The sequence below is a fragment of the Seriola aureovittata genome, chromosome 6 (genome assembly GCF_021018895.1).
Source record: "Seriola aureovittata isolate HTS-2021-v1 ecotype China chromosome 6, ASM2101889v1, whole genome shotgun sequence".
NCBI classification, from domain to species: domain Eukaryota; kingdom Metazoa; phylum Chordata; class Actinopteri; order Carangiformes; family Carangidae; genus Seriola; species Seriola aureovittata.
In genome coordinates, this window is record NC_079369.1 from 11,363,081 (window position 1) to 11,382,030 (window position 18,950).

At 41.0% G+C, this 18,950-nt stretch overlaps 1 protein-coding gene across 3 annotated transcripts in view; it reads right to left on the bottom strand.

The window, feature by feature from the left end:
- agbl4 (AGBL carboxypeptidase 4) overlaps nt 1–18,950 on the bottom strand; it is a 262,452-nt gene that overhangs the window by 31,937 nt on the left and 211,565 nt on the right. The gene's annotated exons all lie outside the window — the stretch shown is intronic.

Consider the following 18,950-nt stretch of genomic DNA (forward strand, 5'->3'; position numbering starts at 1 on the left):
TGTGTGTGTGTGTGTGTGTGTGTGTGTGACTGAGTGTGTGTGACTATGTCTCCTCAGGGCTCTCACAAATGCTCCCCAAGTAGTTGTTGTGTTTATGTGTCTGTATCTCTGCAGTCCTCTGTATCTGGCTGTGCCCAGCCAAGCATTGTAGCACAAAATTAAGTTCTGCTATTCCATAGGCACTCCACCACCCAGAGGGAACCTGAGGGAGAAAAATACCATAGCTAGGCTATATGTAAAAGAAAATCACATTTTGGCTCGGGTGTGGGTGACATAAAACATGAAGGTTAGGGTCAAGTTTTGGTTGAGCCTCAAGAAGGCAGCCCTGCAGCAGCATCTCCGGACCTCAAGGTGTCAGTAGAGCTCAGCAGGAGGGGGGAAGGGGGGTGGGGTGGGGGTGAAACAAAAGACAGAAGTAAAAGAGAAAGAGAAGACAAGGGATTAGACCGAAAGGTAGCTTTCTAAGGCAACACAAATGATCTAACTCTCTTTCCCTCTTTTTTAGAGATTGTAGTAGGAGGGCAGAACAACAGAGAAACAGCAGAGTTTCAACAACAAATGCATTCTGTGTCGAAAGCTGAGCTGAATGTCAAACCAACATCACTGACAGTTAATTTATGAATATTGGTTTTGCATTACATGTGTGTACATTAGGCTTGCAACTAACAATTATTTAAATTATTGACTATCTGCTGATTATATTTTTGATTAGTTGATTAATCATTTAGTGTTTGAAATTACAGAAAATAGTAAAGTATGCACAATTTCCCAGAGCGCATGGTGACACGTCTAAAAGCCTTATTTAGTTCAACTAACAATCCAAAACCCAAAGATATTCCATTTACACTGATGTAAAACATATGATGTAACATATAAAAGGCTGGAACCAGCTAATCTTTTTTATTTTTACTTAATAAATGACTAATGATTATTTGTTGATTGACAAAATAGTTCCAGAATAATAATCAATTAATTAACTAACTATCTAACTATCGTCTGCTGTGTTCTGCTCAATTAAACCATACTTTACTTTTATTTTTGTTACAAGATGTTACAAGTAATGACATACAAGCCTTCAGCTCTACTTTTAAAGTATTCATATGCCAGGCATCTAAATATATTTCATTGCAGTCATGCTGGTGTTGTAGTACCTACTTCATGGTCATTTACGATGGTCTTTAACTTGATTTCATCCCAGGCCTCTCCAGGCCTGACACAGAACACGACTGAAAACATATAAAGAATTAGGAGGAAAGAGGTAAAGAGAAAGAAATGAAGTGAGAGCGGGAATGTGTGTATCACAGACTGGAGGTGTACGTTACAGTAAGTGGAGGCTGAACGGGTGGGGGTGGAGGGTGGGTGGATGTGACAATGAGTGAGTGAAAGCGGCAGAGGCAAAATTTATGCCCACACTTCCAAATCAAAGTGCTCCCTCAGCATATTTCTCACCTGCCAAAGTCACGCGCTGCACTGTACGGCACATTACTGCTCATTCGCTTGCTGCTTGCCAAGAGGAAATAAAAAATTAAAGGATGTCAAACTACGATCAGCTCTGATAAATATGTAAATTACTGGAGAGAAGAAAAGTGCCTGTGAAAAACAACATAAATCTAATGGATTCTGAAGGTCACTCCTGATTGTGCTGGTCAGCTCTTTCTGTGACAGCAGTACTGGGAACTTTGGGCTCAGTCTCATAAGTTGTGACATGATGTAATTAACTGAGATCTTCTTCATCATTCTTCTTCAGCAGGTACAAAGGAAGCCCTGTCAAGACCTTCTTGAAGCCATGTGGAATATATTTAAATACATTTACCCACTTTAACTGTAAATTTGATTTGAGAAGAGGCAGATTTTGCTTACTTTTTTAATCTCATTGGTGTCGAAACTTTCTGATATGGAAGGCTGAAGGACAATTTTAAGACTTGTACTAAACTGAATGACTACAGTAATCTTATTGGACACTAAATAGTGTCTTAGATTTTATATTAAACCAGATGAAATATGGATATCTAAAATCTTTGGCACACAGTGAAGAGGGTATATACTGCACAGTGATACAATAAAAAAAACAACGTCACACTGGCCACAGCTTTATACCACATTATACCAGAACTCTCAAACCAAGGCCTCTCTATATCCCTCTCTCCCCCTCTCTCTGCTCTGTGGGTTTTACACTGTAATAAATTAGCCTCACTTTGGTGAGATGGCAACAAGACACGCCTGGCGCCCTGCTCAGTGCGTCATATCGAGGATGGGCGCGAGCTGTAAATTGTCACTGGTGTTGAATTTATACAGAGCCTTGGGACGAGATGCAGTACCGTGTACTGCCCAGCTGAGTGAGCCCCAACAAGCATCAAAGCTCTGCACCTCTTCACACCCCCCTCACTCCACCCGCTGACACCACCCACTCTGACTATCTCAAGGACAAACGGAGAGAGAGGAAGAAAGAAAGAAGAAAAAGAGAGACAGAGAGGGATGGGGATATGCGCTGAAGTGCGGAGGGCTCTAAAGTGATAAGAGTTTTATGATGCTGTTTTCTTCCCCAGGAATTGACCAGGTCCCTGACTTAAATTCTTGTGCATGTGCATGTGTGTGAGTGTTTGTGTCTGTAGGTGCTGCAGAGCCTGTGGCGTGTCGCAGATTTATTCAGCTCATCTTATTGTGGGGAGGTAGGGGCACTGCCAAGGCCTCCTCACACATTCATAAAACATCCCCTGTCACTTAACACATTACACAGCTAAACTCTCAGAGCGGGAGGGGGAACTGACTCCCTGCGCAAATATTGCTAATTCTCATGAAATAGGGCCACGGTGTTTTGTCTGAACACCTGAAATGACTGAGAAAGAAGGTTACTGAGGGAAGGATATTTACACAGACAGGTAGATGCACAAAGATACAGAGGAAGACTGATTAAAAGACAGAGGACAGTGAAGGGCCGACAGGGAGGCAGATGTGAAGAAAGAAGGAAGAGAAGCAGAAAAACCTTGTCTTTCATTATAGTACGGTAACACACAGAGTCAGTATTTACAAGTCCATTCACCTACCAAATAGTCTATATTTTCATTTTTATTAATTTAGCTGTTCAATTATACTTTTTGTAAATTGTTGGTGTGACTGTTTTAAAGCCCCCAACATATTGAAGCAAAAATCTGATAGGGAAATACTGAATACTACTATTTTTGTTGGCTTAAAGGTAGCAACAACAATTGAGGTATTGAATCTAAAATGACTTAAATCTGCCAGTAAGATAACTGCCATTTGTTAGTTAGTTTTTCTTTATATTCTTCAATTGTAGAATGGAAACTCTCACCAGACAAAAATACAGAAAGACCATTTGTTATCTTTTTTGTGTTTATTATGAATTATTGTACCTAAAGTGTAAAACGTGCTCAACCTGCTGTAGCGATATGTATGTACTGTATATGTACTGCAATTATAATAATAGTCATGCCAATAAATCCATGCTGAAGTGGACAGATGGGCAGTAGAGAGAGTGATGGATGCAAGTGAGACAAAGGTGAGAGGATAGGCATTGTGGATGATACCACTCTGTGGTATCCGTTAAGTCATCTCAGTCTGTCATCTAGTCTAGTCATCTCTACACTACCTCGCCTCCTTGTACCCTCCCTCCTTTGCTTCTGCCCTGTCTCCTTGGCCATCATAGCTATCTCGTATGTGGATGTAACTGAAGAGAGCAATCAGAAGCATAAATGTGATGGTCAGAGGTGTTTCTGAGTGTGTGTGTGTGTGTGTGTGTGTGTGTGTGTGTGTGTGTGCGCATCTGTTTTTTTGTGTGAAAGAGAGAGACAGACAAAGAGAGAGAGAAAGAGAGCGCAAGCCAATGTAGGGGCTACAATGGCCGTGTCGATTGGCATCACAACCACACAAAAAGGGGAGGGACAGAAAGAAGGAGAGATAAGAAAATTCGGAGAGTCATAAAGGGATGAAGGATAGAGAGAGACAGAGAAACAGAGAAAAGATGAGAGAGAGAGTAAAAAAGAGACGGAGAGAAGGGCACGAGCAGAGGAAACCCTTGAGAAGACAGCATGTAAATACGCCAACGGCGGGCCTCTTAAGTGGAGATGAAGAGGCGGCAGGATAAAAAGCTCTGAGCGCTGTGTGATTATGGATCAATTTGCCGCAATCAAGCCCCCTTATGGCTGGTCCCTGTGAAATGGAGAGATTTCTGCTCCTCAAGGGCAGCTGTGATGACAGTGGAGGTCACAGACGACAGGAGTGACAGAGTGACAAAGGGAGACACACTGATGGAGGCAGACGAGCATCGAAGGCAAGGGAAGGAGGGGAAACATTTTGTCCTAAACAAGGTGCTAGCCAGACATCAGCATTCAAGCTTGAGCTGAAGGGCTTTCTAATTATGTTAATGGAGGGAAGGGGTGGTGAGATGCAGGCCTTTGGCCATCATTGACCATGGAGCACACTGCTACTATTGTCAGCTCTGGTCCTGTTAGTGTCGCAAATGAGTACTCACGTGGATACAACCAGGACAATAATAAACTAAATGAGGACTACCCTATTTCATACACTATTAAAATTTCTGTCATGAAATTGAATTAAAGCAGCAGAGTCATGTACTGGCATAAACACAGCAAAGCAGAAAAGTAACTTAACACCAGGCATAAAAGCAGTGTGCCACTGCTGTCTCAACCTCTATTTCACCTCTAATGACCATGGAAGTGTGCTTCGTTGCACCTGTAACCACACACAGCAGTGATGTCACAGCGTACTGACACACTCTGGAGTACACTTCTACGTCACTGCAGCAAGGTGAGCTGTTCAGATTAAAGTTCAAAGTATTTTTATTGTCCTTTACATGGGAAATTGATTTGCAGGCTATACAAAAATGCACATACAAAGACACACATTGCACCAAACGCTTATGGACATCAACAGACAGTATAACATGATGGCCAGACTGATATGTAAGCATTAGTTGATCAAGGTCAAAGTACAAAAGTCAAGTAAGCAGTCTGTGAAAATATGCAAACATCAGTAAAATATTGTCATTTAACAACTGAATAGCAGCGGGAACAACTGAAAACTTTTATCAGTTAAACCACTGGAGGTCAGCAAAAACAAGATTTTCAGGGTTGTCAATTCGCTTCGTCATAACTTAGCTAAGCAACAAGTTAAATAGCCTGAGGAGTGGAAAAGCAATCAAATACTGTATATATACAGTATTACAACACACATACTTTACATTTTTATCAATATGCTGCTGAAGGTGAACGATATTGAGACATAAATGTTTAATCATCTCGAGGGATTTAGCTGCCATTCACTGAATAAAAAGCTAAAAGAGCCAAGGTTGAATGAACAAATTAATGATGAATGATGTTCTTGAGTGAGTTCAGTTCATTATCATAACCTTGTCAGACATAGTCATTGGAGGTTATTAAGGTAAATATATTTGTTTCATATATGTAATATATTTATTCAAAAAATAATCTTCATCACTCTGAAATATAGTATCATTTGGAGCTACATCCAAGCTCTAATAAGCAGAATCACATACTCATTACACTTTTACTCACTCTAGATGCTGGAGTCAAAAAAAAATGTGGTTACAGGAAAGAAAAGGTTTAGAAATCCTTCCTCATGACTACTGTCTATTGTGTGTATGTGAACCTTTATTCTTTGTCTAGTCTTCGGGGCCAACAACAACTTCAAGCTTTTCTTCATGCCTTTCAGAAGAAGCCTGTATCTCTTACAGTCACACACTGTTTTATGGAGCGCTGTAACTGTTGAGAACGAGTGTGATAGACAGTTGGCATAGAGGGGGAGACAGAGATTCACAGAGAGAGAGACAAAGGGGGAGCTCTGTCAAGTATCAAAAGCAATAGGCCCTTTTAGCGATATGATACGGACGTCTGGTGCAAAGTCAGAGACGGGGACTGCTTAGGGTTTCAAGGCATTGGTCACAGGCCCCTCTGAAACCCTGACTTCTCCTCTCTTGCCTTCAGAAAATGATGACAGGAGGAGAGGAACATAAAAAGGAGGGATGGCTGGTCTGCGCGCGGCATGATACAGAATCAGAGGCGGCCAGTAATAGCCTTTTTTGAAGAATGTGCCACTGAACTTTAAGGGCTGTCTTGCTTGAAAGGACAAGTTACAAATAGGAAGAAAGGAGAGGGAGAAATGATTTCCCAGGGATATACCCCCAACTGTGCTGCCCTATCGCCGCACCGCAGTGTAGGAGTGTGTTTGTGCACGTGTGTGTGTACTGTACATGACTGTGTATTTGAAGAACGCAACATGCTACAGGAAAAATGGCTGCATGTGCACAAGCAAGACATGAACACCTCCATCTGAACTGGAGTGCTATATAGACAAAGAGGACACAGTTTGTTCTTAAATGTCATTCAGACCAGTGCTGCTTTTCAGAGAGAAGCTGTAACTAAAACCCATCTGACAAGCAGAGCAGTACAGACAGATGTACAGACAGAACGGATCTGTAGTTCTTTATTACTCTGTCTCTTCCTACCTATCAATAATTTCTGAGCCACAACAATATAGCCGGGCTGAGGTAAAAAACCATAGTCTATCCCAGCTTTAATAACTACCATCACGCCTCCCAGCTATGTCTTTCTGTCAATTTTTTTTCTTCCTTTCTGTTCTGTTTGATTCTACTTGTTTTCTTGTGTCTCATCTCTTTCTTTCTCCTCACATCTCTACAACAACTCAAAGTTACTGTAGATGTCGTTCAGTCTGCATCTCTGATACACATACAAAGTATACAAACCACTTGCATGTGTGCTTGTGCTCGGAAGAACCATATATGTGTGTGTGTGTGTGTGTGTGTGTGAGAGGTCATGTGTGCATTGCGGGCATCGGCGCAGCTCAACAGCAGCGACAATGTCATTCAGCAGTTTAGTAACAGGCCATTACCTTGTTAATACCAGCCTAATGGGCGGTCTGCTATTTTAAAACCACATTCATGTTTGTGCCATTAACAACCACTTAGTGCTCCACTCAAATCAACAGGCCACCGGGACACACCAAAAACAATAACAAAATAACAACGACAATGTGAAATTATGCCCCGTCTCTTAATTAACACCAGAAACATAAGAGTCAACAACATTTTGCTTTAGATCATTTCCCAATTTACACACAGTTTTCAGATGTGAAAGGATAGAAAAACCTGTACTCTAATCAAAAAATAATTATATTAAATCTCAGCTTTTAATTCTCGATGTTATACCAGTTTTGAATTTAATGTTGCAAAAAGTGACTATACACCCAAAAGCAGCCAAGAATGTTGCCAAGCCATGAGAGGGAAAGCTAGGGAGGCCCATTGGCAATGATGGAATTTACCTACTTACATTTACTCAAGTACTGTACTTAAAAACAATTTCGAAGTACTTGTGCTTAACTTGAGTATTTCCCTTTCCTGTGACTTTCTTCTTCTTCTATTCCACTACATATCAGAGGCAAATATTGCATGTATGCATGTATACATATCACATATTCTTATGAGTTCAGCTACCCAGCAGTATATGACGTAGTTGAATCATTAATTATATGGCAAAAATAATTATATAATAATAGAATTAATAATTATTCTGAAAAGGGCCATTCTGCATAATGACTAGTTTTACTTTGGATACTTAAGGTATATTTTTATGCTAATGCTCACATACTTTGACTAAGATAACATTTTGAATGCAGGAGTTTTCATGTATGTTTACATTGTGGTATTGCTACTTTACTGAAGTAACAGATCTGAATTCTTCTCCCACCACTGTTATTGGACGAATATTTAAGTATTATAATTGTTATGGTGAAAAAAGCATTACTTTGTTTTAGAAATGTACAAACAGATAATGACATGTATCATGCTGTTTGCTACAGTGTCTTTGTTGATGCTATTACTGGAGGGTGTCAAACTCAAAAGATTTATTGTTTGATTTCTTGAGATTCTTTTGGGAAGTAAACTCATTTGCTTAATTATTGTGGCAACAGCTTATCCTTCCCTGCCCACTACTTACTGTATGTACAACATCTCTGCTGGTAGCCTGGTACGGATCAAACAAATGAACTACAATACAATAATTTTTGAGCTTTAAAGGTGCTCGTAGTTATATTTTTAACTCTAGATAGAGGCAGGCTACTTCTTTTCCTCTGCTTCCAGTCTTTCAGCTACGATAAACGAAGTAACCCCCCCCCCCGCCTCTAGCTTGTTCCCCAAAATGTTGCTCTATTCCTTAACAACACTTGCTTACCCAGAATAGGAAAACATGGCTCTGTTGCTTCTGTTTGCTCCCAACAGCTGTCTTTATTGTTGCAACTATTACAATTTCCGGCTTTTTTGTGTGTCCCATTTTAAGAGCTGCATTCTGTTCTTCTCAGCTGGGCAGCCAGCTCTAACATCAGAAAATACTGTGTGACACTGTTTTAAACCGTGTGCTGTCCAGAGGAACAGCCTACTGTTGCAGTAAGAGGTACTGAAGACTTGTCAGCTGGGTTACCTATTGCTGCCAGATCACTGATGAATCAAAGGTAGGAAAGGAGCAAAGCAGTTTACTCAGGGTTATTAAACCATGTCAACACTATATGGTTTATGCAAGCTATTGTCCCTTATAGGCCAGAAAACAATTTGACAACAACCATTCAAAACACCTAAACACCTAAAATATTTGGATAAAATTTGTATATGAAAGATGTGCTATATTTAATTATTAAATGAAAATATAAATACATTTAAGTATACTGTATATCAATAAGTATCTTATATGACGATCACATTTTCAGTTGAGTCATTTAAATAGATACAGAAAACACGGCAAAATACAGCCTGCAGGGCTTTCTAATTCAATTTTACCATCTCAAAGAGAATCAGCTTTCTTTGAGAATCAGTAGCTTCTCTCTGAAGTCTGAGAGGAAGCGTTGGGCAAGAAGTCCTGCATTGGAGGCACAGTCCATTTCGGTGCATCAATCGTTTACACAGGCTTTGAACTCGGTTGTGGGTATGCTCAGCTCTTTAGTGATTTCTAAAGCTTTCAGCCAAATATCAGCTCGAGTAATAGGCATTTCGTTTTTCACACAGATAGTCATACACTCTCCTGTCAAGCTTTTGAAAGCCCGTTTGGGGACGCTGGAAAGATTTTGTCTGACTCTTAGCATTTTTAGGCCTGTCACTTAGGACTCGCCGTCTTGACAGTTGTTTGATGACTCTTGCTCATTGATCACCATCATCTTAAATTGGCATTGCAACTCCTTCAATTCCAGGTTATCTTAAACTACTTTTGAGACAGTTTTGAGACATTATCACTACACTTTTTCCACACATAAAATAATCACTGTGTCCCTCTGTCACTCCTGCAGTTGTCAAATTAATTTACTTTGCTAATGTTAAAACAAAAATTTAGTTTTACAGACATCGGTTGTAGTGACAGTAATGCCTTGTCCTGAAATGTAAACAATGCCATCGGTATTGAATGAAGAGACACTCAAGTCATTTCCTCAGGTTCAGCAAATCCAGAATCTAGAACTAGATTATGGTTGTTGAACCACCTACCGTGTTGTAATGTATCACGACTAATCTGACCAAGCCAAGTGAGAATGTTCAAGCCTGATGGCAAATTGTAGAGTACACAGACTGGCTGCCATTGTGATAGAGAAGAGTCCTGACAGACTTTATATTATGTATTGATCATTACAATCACCACTGCACAGAAGGGTAAAAAATCTTATATTAATTAATTTTCTTTTATTTGAAAATCAGAAGTGAATGCATTTTGCTTTCACTACGTGAGAATTCACAACAGAATAACCAAAAGACTATCATTCTACAATAGGAACCCATCTCCTTCCCAAACTGAATATTACCTCCTCTGATTGATATTGATGGTGGATTTTGCATTCTAGCCCGAGCTCAAGTATCTACATTGTAAGATTAAAAAACAGATTTCATTCGACCCGCAAGGTAAATTGATTGATTGAATTTTTTTTGGTTTTGTTTCTGTGATTAAAAATGGTAAAAAAAAACAAAAAAAAACAGTGATTAATCTCCTCATCTCTCTGTAAATTAACTTGAAAGGATTTAAACGCAGCATAACACCTGCTGTTAATACAAAATTCCTGATAAAGCTGACATCAAATGTCTCAGATAACATTAAGGCTTATCGCTGGAAATTAAATGACTTCTGGAATATCAAAAAAAAATGAATTTTTGAATTGTATAACTGCTGAAAGGAAAAAAAACAGATATAAGGTAAGATGGAGAGTGAGAGAAGTGTGAGAAGCCTGTGAATTCCAATGAAGATCCTCATTTTTTTAATGATACAAATACTATAGTGAACACCGACATGCATACTTGTGAGTAGCTATATCACTGCATTCAAAACATATACAGAGTGTCTACAATGAAAATTAACTTCTACACTTGAAATTAAATGGGCATTGAAATGGTAACTGAACTCATGACTCCTGTTTGTGTCTTTCTCCTCCCTCTCCTGATTGGCTTGCCTGATGCAACAACTGCATGCTGGTTGGTTTAAGATTAGCGTGGTTGCCATGACAACATGCCAGCCATAGAGCTGTGTTGGAATGGATGTGTGTGTGTATATCTGTACATGTCTGTGTGTGTGTGTGTATACTTTGTTTGAAGTGGCAGGCCTTTTCAACAGCTTTGATCAGGGAAATGTTTGTAGTGGGGGCAAACCTGGAGAACAAACAGGACTTCAGAGAGATTAGCAATCTGTGGAACACACACACACACACACACACACACACACACACACACGCACACACATGCACGCACGCATGCACTCACATGCATACACACATACACATAGGCTGTCTAGAAGTCAGTTTCCTGAATAAGATCAGCCACACGTAAGACAAACTGCTCCTCAGCTGAAAATTACACTCTTCCTATCTTTCTCACGTGATGAAGCACAGATGAGGAGGAGGCGAGAGGGATATAAGGAGTAGCCGTATGTGCTGGCTGACATCCCTCTGTTCTTTCCCTCTCCTTCACACCCTCTAGGCCGATGTTTTTGAAGAAGATACACCAAGAACAAGTGATCTAGAGTACAAAATCTATGTGTGTATGTGTGTGCCTGTGCCACCCCTGCAGGGCCAGTGTAAATTCATCAGTGCTGAGGAGAGGCCAGGTGAGTTCTTCAGCAGCCAAGGTGTGACACATGGCCCCTACGCTCCTCCATCATGTCATTCTGAGCAGTAGGATGTGTGTCTGTGCGTCGGTGTGCTGTATGTGTGTGTGTATGTTTGAGAGGACGAGTCAAATGTGTGAGCAAGGAGCTCACACAAATACACCGCATTGCCTGGGCCACTCCTGACCCCAACGCAGACGGACAGCATTGTAGCTATTCTCAGAGCCACAAGCACATTACTCAGTTCCCAAGGTAGGATGATAAGTCATCCACTAAGGTCGCAGGAGGTGTTATGTCTCTCACTGCAAGTAGTTCAGAGTTTGAAGAATGGAGGTACAAGACTGAAACAAATGGCAATGTGCTCCTCATCTCAGTTAGCAATCGAACAGAGTGGTAAGTCATGTTCCCAACTCCCAAACTAACACTGGGCATCAGAATGATAAAACGTGTCAACATTGTGAAAAAAAATCCATAAAATAATCTCCCTCTGATCGGTCTGTCCTAAGTTTCACATTCCAGAGATGGATAGTGTTCACCTACAGTACAAACTCAGCAGCACAGTACGTTTCATTTTGAGATCAAATTTGTTGTAAAACATTATTAACAATTTCGAAATTGTCCCTCTAGACATGACAGGACTACTTCTTCTGAGATGGCACTGGTAAATTTGTCAGAGCTTTATCAATCCTAAGATTGAAAAATATATGATATAAAAAATAAAATAATAAACATTTATAATTTATAAGTTAATGGATCACCAAAAACAGTAGGCGTCATCCTCTGGGGAGTAGGAATGTCTGTACAAGATTTCATGGTCCATCAAATAGTAGAAGAGATTTCAAGACAAAAGTGGTGAAGCAAGTGACTGACTGTCATTGCCATCCCAAGAGCAATTTTAGAACAGTTAAATATAAACTTAAAACTGTACAGTACAGTACCACCTGCCCTTTATCCCTGAAATACTAAGAGAGAAAATGAATTCAATTCACTCAAAAAATAATTACAAAGCTATTCCAAGTCTGTGCACAGTGTCCTCTGGTCACTCTCAACCCTAAAGGAGTTAAGTTTAAACAATATGAAAAATATAAATTTATGCAGGAGCCTTGCAAAAACAACTCTCAAAAGAAAATAAATCAAGAACACAAAATGTAACACAATAACGCAAAAAGCAGAGTTCCACACGTAGGGCAACCTTTGTTTTTTTTAGCCAATCTAAGGGTCCTTTTCCTGTTATTGAAGGAGGGAGGTTGGGGGAGGTCGAGAGGCAGGCAAGCGAGGTGGCCTGATCACACCCTGAAAAGTAGGCCCTGAAGGAGCAGATTAGAAAATGGTGATGCAATATTAATTGGTGATGGTGCGTGCCAGGGAGTACAGGGTTGTCCAGGGTTTGTCTCCCTGAGGAAAAGCTGTCAGGAGCTAAGAGAGACAGACGGGATGAGCCCCTGACCTTGTCTGTCAGCTGGTGGACGAGAGGAGGGCTGGGAAAGGAGACCCCCAGTCCCACTGACACTCAGATCAACACTCTGCCAGTCTACGGCAAGCCTGCTGGGACACAAATTTGGATATCTTCCTTTCATGGTGTGAAAACTGTTATTTCAGATAGTAGCAATGGTGGAAGAGAGGGAGCGAACAAGCATATGGGCGAGAGCCATGTGTCATCTGGGGACACACAAACACTGGACACATGTCAGCTTCAATTAACCCTCTCCCATCTGTCTGTCTCTTTTTCTCTCACTCTTCCTTCCGCTACCAGGATCTCAACTAGGTCAGGCAGTGCAGTAGACCCGAACATACAAGGTGCAACATAAGAAGGAAAAACAGCATACCTGCACAAGCAAGAGAAATTTTGTTTATTTTCTCCTTGTATCACACCAAATTCACAGTCCGATTCTGTTTTCTTTTTCTATTCCCTTAAACCATCCCCTGTAAAAACAGATCTACCATATTAAATTATCAATGCTATGGACTTCAATAATTCAGGCTACCCAGTAGTGTTATGCTGACAGTGTCATGGAGTTCCCTGACATACTACTGAATGTCCCTCCAGAGAGCTTGTCTAAGTTTGCCTGCTCTGCAGTCAGTGGCAAACTCACCGCTTCTGCCAAAAGGTTAACAACAGCCAATGAATGTAGAATAAGGAAATGCATGATGGCATTTGCAGCAACATATTATCTTCTGAGAACACCTTATATATACAGTCTTTAGCCACAGTATGTTAACAGGGAGGCTGGTGAGATATAAATATACAAAGAGACAGGCAACAGACACACACAGATGGAACAGAAAAATAAACACATTATTCTTCCCTGTCTTACAACCTCTTTTTGTCCTTTTAACCCTAATTAAATTCAACACCAGATTACAGTAGCTTCAGTACCACACATCCTCCCATGCAGAGGAATACGGCTGTTGAGGTGTGTGCCAGAGACAGAGTGAAACGTCACGCTGTAACGCTATTTCCCTGAGTCTGACAAATGAGGCCCCGGCTGCGCTCTGGTGTTGGCAGTTACCTATGAAAGAATGCATCAATCCAATTGGCTCTCCTGTCCCCACCTGTCACACAGATGCACATTTTCACTTGTGGCATGTAGGCACGCACGCACACACACACACACACACACACACACACACACACACACACACACACACACACACACACACACACACACACACATACATACAAAAAACATATAAACAGGAATTATATGTCACAGACATGCCATCTCTCAGAGTTCCTATCCTCTGTTCCTCACCAGTCTTTTCTCATCCACCCCTGACACCTCGTGTCAGATCCCCTCTTCTCCTTCTCCCTCTGCCTGTCCTCCCCTCTCCAACCCCCCCCCCCCCCCCCCCCCCCCCCCCCACCCCAATCTGAGATCAACACCTAGCTGTGTGCAGGTGCAAGGCTGCTGGCAAACTGTCAGTTTGAGTCTCCTTTACTTAAACACACACACATACACACACATACACTCACAGCTTGGCTCCAACAGAGGCGCTTCCCACTCTGTGAATTGGTCTCCACACAGCAAGCTATATCACACTCTCACTGTCAACACATAAAGGAAGACTAACAGTGAGTGTGCTAAAGGTTGGAAAACACTGGCTGGGGACATGGAAGGAAAATAACACAAGTGAAAAAATGAGAAAATTGATTCTCTTTGGGCATAACTTGAAAAAAACCTTTATTGCTTCCCACTATATTTTAAAAAAGAATTTTAAAGGTCCCATATTGTAGAAAATAAGATTTTTTAATTATTAAGCAGGTCTAGATGCTATAGAAATACTGTGAAAGTATCAAAGCGCTCAATCGACAGAAATTTACATAGCCCCTAATCCCTGCCTTAAAACGTGCCATTAGGATCTTTGTAAGTTTGTGATGTCACCATGAAACAGTCACCAAGCTTGGCTATTCCCCCAGCACTACCAACCTGGACCCATCATCCAATCTTGCAGGACTTGGTTTTTCCAAGCATTTACCTGAAACCTGATATATTTTTATTCAATCTCTATAAAAGACTCTTACTAATATTTTGTTCTACCAGCAAACTTTAGCTTTTCAGCTACCAATTGATGGATTACTATTCATGTTCTTTTCATTTTCTGAAAAAAGGATCAGCTGCTTGACGGTTTTGTCTCCGTAGCTACTGCTCAAGCAAAGAATCTTTCTGTTATAATTTCCCCATATATGCTGTTGTTACGCTGTCGCCGGTAGACATTCCTTCCATGCACTGGCAGCAGCAGAAGGGTCAACTGCTCCTTCTCCATCTCCTGGTAATCCACTTGCCATATTCCCCTCTTGCTGTCCCAGCTGCCAAATTACCTACTTCCCTAATGTCCCCTGATGGCCTGTCTGGCCTTGGCGCGCACTGGCACTGTACTGATCCACCCTGAGGGTCTCGCAGTGGGTCTCCACCACTGCTACCCTGGACCGTGACGCTGCAGTGACCGCAATGCTGCCAGATGATCCAGTTGCTTGCACCAGAACCAGGCCTAAGGCTCCGGTGTATAGCTCTGCACAAAATCCAGCTGGAGCATTCCAGTCCAAATTTAAACGTCTATTCGGCTCATTTCAACGATTACTGATGATCGACATTATGGGTCAAGTTTTGCCAAGTTACAGTCGTGCTACAGTCGTGCTACGGTCGTGCGTCACTCATAAGAGCCAATGAGAGGCTCTGACCTTCTCTTCTGATTGTCTGGCCACCTCCACTGCATCTGACCCAACTCACCACCAGGTGGTATTCAATTGACAGCACTTCTCTTCACCTGAGTGTCCGAGACATGTGGCTGCAGATCAGACAAAGTCGATCATTGATCTTAGGCCTAAGGCGTTCTGGTACCAAGTTAATGAATGAGGGTAGGATGGAGTGGTAGAATGACAGGTGGATCAGTGCAGTGTCAGCAGTAAAGTGGGTGTTGTACCAGACCGTTGTGGTGAAGAGGGAGCTGAGGACGACAAAGCTCTCAATTTACCGGTCGATTTTCATTCTGACCGCACCGTATGGTCATGAGCTTTGGGTAGTGACCAAAGAATGAGATTGCAGATACAAGCAGCTGAAATTAGTTCCTTCCACAGGGTGGCTGGATTCAGCTTTAGAGATAGGGGAAGGAGCTCTGACATCCGGTGGGAGCTCGGAGTAAAGCCACTGCTCCATTGTGTTGAAAGGAGCCAGCTGAGGTGGTTCAGGCATCTGGTTAGGGTGCCTCCCGGGTACCTGCCATTGGACGTCTTCCAGGCACGACTAACTGGTAGGAGGACTCGGGCTGGACTTAGAGATATTATATATCTCATCTGGCTTGGGAACGCCTCAGGTTCCCCAGTAGGAGCTGGAAAGCGTTGCTGTGGACAGGGGCGTCTGGACTACTTTGCTTGACCTGCTGCCACCGTGATGTGACCCCGGCAGGAAATGGATGGATGGATGGATGGAAAAACAGAGTGAATGATTTTCAATGTCTTATGAAGTAACTGTTGATTCATATAAACTAAGAATAAATACTCAACAATTCATGCTACTTTGTACTTTGGCTCCACTGCATTTCAGAGGGAATTGTACTTTTACTTAGAATTGTTCTGATGGGTGTGTGTTTTCTTTGCTTTGCTATTGTATGTGGAAAGTTGTGTGTTTACATATTATTATGATTTTTTAATACAAATCAAAACATAGTGGGAAACAGTTGAGTTAATTAATCTTTTTTTTTAGGTGCGGTGGTAATAAATTCCTTTATGAGCCTGTCTCTTATTAGAATATTTATATCATGCTACTTAGCTTCAGGCACCTACAGATCACTCACAGCGTGGTACAGAAGAGAGAGCTCACACACATTATGAGAATGACCCTTTTCTGTGCTTTTGAGAATAGACTGAATAGATAAGATTTATTGAGACTGATATCAACATTACTGATTTAACCACCAAACATTAAAGATATGCTGATATAGTGTCAATGTACTGGCTGGAAAGGTAATTAAGGATAATAAATGATTCTATTTGTAGCACCAACACACTAACCGTTACATGTACACACATACATAGACCTCGTGGTGACCTCTAGAGCTGTGAACATGGAGTTGGTGTCAGTCTGCATGGCCCAGGGTCATCTGACAGCTCTAAACAAGACTCTCATTAACACCAGGCCATTAAGAGCACCTGCTGGCAGCGTGTTTCTGTGTGTGTGTGTGTGTGTGTGTGTGTGTGTGTGTGTGTGTGTGTGTGTGTCTAAGCCATGGACTTGGGGTCCACGTTGACACTGATGAGGACAGACAAGTGTCAGTTTGGTCTTCAGCCATGAATCCCATCAGTTATCAAAACTGCATATAGCTGTAAGATGTTAAGAAATGCACAGTGCAGATATAGGAAGAACAAGTAGTGGATAATGATACTTAACAGCATATCACTACAGACAAACAAGAACACATGAATCTTGATGCAGATACAAATAAATTCAGAAATCAGAGATGGTAAAGCTTACTGCCATCTTTTCATTGCACTGATGGTATTTCTTTTTTTCACATTAAGATCGCTCATTTTAAAGTGGGCAGTTTTGGGGAGGTGAAGTTGGAATCACTGAGTAGAAAGATTTTGTGTTAAAGCTGAAGATATGCAGAAAATAAGGTAAATCCTTGACTGAATTTAAATAACCACTTTTGCTTGAAAAATGGTGTAAGTAAAAGTTGTGTTTACAGCACCTCAACAGCAGTGTTAATGCTCCCCAATTCATAGTTATAGCCCAGTTCTGTTTGTGAAGAAACAAGAGGCCAATACACAAACTATGTGTGCATTCCTTAGTTGTTCTGTTGATCCATGTTTTACTTTGATTAAGTACTTCAATATGTTATTTCAAAATTCAATGTAGCTAGGTCATCCATTTTCTGTTAAATGGTAGACAGGCCTAGGTATGCACCTACTACATGGTTGGACTTTATATGGGTGTGCGCAGGGTGCAATTTGTGAAAACTTGCCAAGGCAGAATTTCTTTCCCAGTCAGATCATGGGCATTGTCCTTATCTCATGCAGAAAAATGGGGAATGTGATCATACACAACAAAAGGTTAAATGCAAATTTAACATGCCATAATTAAATCCCCATTTTACTACCATGGATAGTGCCACTCAGGCAGGCATGCCAAAACACTTTATAAATTTAAATATTTAATAGAAAAATAATTGCAAAATGCAATAGCACAACGCACTGTCAACATAAAAATAAATAGGCTATTGTCACAGGAACATGGGCACTGACGAGAGTGGAAATCACAGTGGGCTGCCACAAAAAAAAAAAATGCCAGCAACCAGAAATGAAACAATACACTTACTTAGAAAAAGGGGTTCTGTCCACTGAAATGCTAGAGTGCTTTTAATTTGAAAATTACAAGAAGTGTTGAGTTTGCATTAACACGTAATGCAGTAACATGAACAGGGCAATCGGGAGCAGGTCAAAACGAGGCAACATACTAAAATACCAGTATGACCCATTATACATATCAGAGGGAATTAGAAATAAAGGCCTGCCTCAAATACAAACCTTTTACCTTCAGCAATTGAGGTAAATAAAGACCCTGTTTACTATTGGAGGAAACACAGCAGCTGAAAACTGTTGTGGATCCACTGTAAATTATCCTGATGACATGATAGAAACTGTTTGTGCAAAATTATTTTGAAGGAGCAGTGACCAGTGGGAAAAGTCCAACACTCTGCCTGCTGACCAATGGTGTAACTCCATCATTCAGTCACAGACATTTTTGCATGTAGCACTAGCCAGTGGCCGCCCCAGCCCACTTAGATGTAAGTGCAGTGTCTTTTGTAGAAAGATACTCAGCAAACTTTACATTTTAACTGACTCCATCGTCTACTTCTTACACCAGAGAAAAAGTAATACACTGAGCTCTATAACAAAATTATAAAATGCTCATACATTTGGATACACGACGCTGTTGACGCTGTATTTACCTTTCATGTCAATACAATACTACTGTGTTAATACTACTTGATTCTGGCAAATAATGGCAAAAACAAACAAACTAATCTTTGAAAATATAATGATGCTTCCACTAATTTAAATGAAAATATAAGTACTATTGTGAACTCCAGACAAAGCTGAGGACATTGTTTCTTATTACAGTATGAAGTTCTGAGTGGTAGAAGAGGTAGAAAGCACTATACATGTCATTTTGAGGCGTGCTCAGTCAGCACCTAACAGCTATTGACGCCACTTTCTTTAAAAAGAATAATCTGCTGGATTTGGACGGGATTGCAAAGTGACAGTTAATCCATGTTTTATGCTGCTTACTCTCAGTTTCGAGTACACACATAACT